This window comes from Taudactylus pleione, unplaced genomic scaffold (assembly GCF_031769625.1).
Source record: "Taudactylus pleione unplaced genomic scaffold, aTauple2 ptg002439l, whole genome shotgun sequence".
Classification (NCBI taxonomy): domain Eukaryota; kingdom Metazoa; phylum Chordata; class Amphibia; order Anura; family Myobatrachidae; genus Taudactylus; species Taudactylus pleione.
This window is the reverse complement of record NW_028286823.1, coordinates 107501-110000: the sequence shown is the minus strand read 5'-3', so window position 1 is coordinate 110000 and position 2500 is coordinate 107501.

Genomic DNA, 2500 nt, shown 5'->3' with positions numbered 1-2500 from the left:
GCGGCCACCGGGGGGCGCCGCGAGGCGGGGCGGGTCTGCACCTCACTCCTCCTGTGTTTTTTTTAGTCTCATGGGTGGCTACATAATTTATTTTTTTTTAAATTCCAGTGGCGGCCACCAGGGGGCGCCGGGAGGCGGGGCGGGTCTGCACCTCGCTCACCCTATGCTTTTATTTCATGGGTGGCTATAGAATTTTTTTTTTTTTTTTTAATTCCCGGGGCGGCCACCGGGGGGCGCCGCGACTCTGCCCCTCACTCACCCTATGCTTTTATTTCATTTGGTGGCTATGTCATTTTTTTTTTTTTTTTTAAACATTTCCCGGGCGGCCACCGGGGGGCGCCGCGAGGCGGGGCGGGTCTGCACCTCACTCCCCCTATGTTTTTATTTCATGGGTGGCATATAATTTGTAATTTTTTATTTATTTTTTTTAAATTCCCGGGCGGCCACCGGGGGGCGCCGCGCGGCGGGTCTGCACCTCACTCTCGCTATGTTTTTACTTCACGGGTGGCTATTCAAATTTGTTTATTTTTTTTTTCATTTTCCCGGGGGGCCACCGGGGGGCGCCGCGGGGCGGGTCTGCACCTCACTCCCCCTATGTTTTTATTTCATGGGCGGCTATTTCTTAAAAAAAAATAAAAATAAAAAAAATTCCCGGGGTGCTGCTGCAGTGGCGCGGGGCGTCCACCGGGGGGCGTCCACGATTCGGTCGGGCCTGCACCTTGCACTCTCTCCCTATGTTTTCATTTCATGGGTGGCTACTTTAAAAATTTTCATTTTGTTATTTATTTTTTAATTCCCGGGGCGTCCATCGGGGGGCGCCGCGTGGGGGGGGGGGGGGGGGGCGTTTCTGCACCTTGCACTCTCTCCCTATGTTTTCATTTCATGGGTGGCTACTTTAAAAATTTTCATTTTGTTATTCATTTTTTCGATTCCCCGGGGCGTCCATCGGGGGGCGCCGCGTGGGGGGGGGGCGTTTCTGCACCTTGCACTCTCTCCCTATGTTTTCATTTCATGGGTGGCTACTTTAAAAATTTTCATTTTGTTATTCATTTTTTCGATTCCCCGGGGCGTCCACCGGGGGGCGCCGCGCGGCGGGGCGGGCCTGCACCGTGCACTCTCCCTGTGTTTTAATTTCATGGGTGGCTGTTTTTCATTTTTTTCAAAATAATAATAATAATAATAATAATAGTAATAATTTCACGGGGCGCTGCTGGTGCAGCGTCGCGGGGCGTCCACCGGGGGGCGCCGCGGGTCGGGGCGGGTCTGCACCTTACTCCCCCCAATGTTTTAATTTCACGGGTGGCTCTATTTTTTTTTATTTCAATTTTTTGCCCTCCCGGGGTGCTGCTGCAGCGCCACCGGGTGGCCACCGGGGGGCGCCGCCGTGCCGGCGGGCACCGGCCTTCGCCCCTGCCCCCTCCCCGGCCCCCCAGGGGCCCGTCAGGCCAAGGGGCGGCGGTCCACGGGAGGCCGACTCCCCTCTGCGGAGGCCCCGATGAGGTCGGACCGGGGTGCCCTCGTCCGCCCTGCGCTTCCGAGGCTTCGGGGAAGAGAGGGAGAAGCCGCCGCTGAAGGTGGCGCGCAGCACCGGTGGCGTGACCCGTGAGGGAAACCCTCCGGCGGATTGTTAGGAGAGGGAGAGAGAAAGCGAGGCGACTGGCCGGGGGGGCCTTCTCCCACCCGAGGAGGCCCAGGCCGGGCTCCAGGAGAGCACGGGAGATTCTGCGAGCGAGGCGTCCCAGCCAGGGCTCCAGGAGAGCACGGGAGATTCTGCGAGCGAGGCGTCCCAGCCAGGGCTCCAGGAGAGCACGGGAGATTCTGCGAGCGAGGCGGCCCGGCCAGGGCTCCAGGAGAGCACGGGAGATTCTGCGAGCGAGGCGTTCCGTGCCAGGGCTCCAGGGGCGACCGGGGAGAGAGCCCCTTCCGCCAGCGCGGGAGCCCCCGGAGGTCTCCCGGCAGGGCCGAAGGGGTACGGCCCTTCCCCTTCATCCGTTCCCTGCGGCGCAGCGCCACCCGGCGGCAGACAGGGGAACTGCAACCTCTGGAAGTCCCGATGAGGTCGGGAAAAAGGGCCTCGTGCCGGGACCCGGTTCCAGGAGGTCGGGTAAATTCCGCCGGCGCCCCGCAAAAGGTGGCGCGCAGCAGCGACGCCGTGACGTCCGAGGGAATTCCTCGGGCGGATTCATAGGTGGCGAAGAGGCGAGAGAGAGAGAGAGAGAGAGCCAGGAAGAGATCCGTGGGGGGCGCAGCGCGAGAAGGCTCGAGGCGCCCCCCGAGCCACCCTTCCGATCGATGAGGCACCCCGCGTCCCGGCGGGGAGGGACGATCGCTCGGCCGGAACCCAGGGGTCCCGGCCGGATTCACGGGCGAACCCGACCCTCCCTCGGCCCACGGCGCGCCCGGCACCCCTCCGCCGCGAGGGCGTCCGGTCCACCAGGCGTCCGCCTCGCGCTCCGACCCCCTTTCACCGGGGGGGACCGGGAGGGCAGGCGGGCCCCGT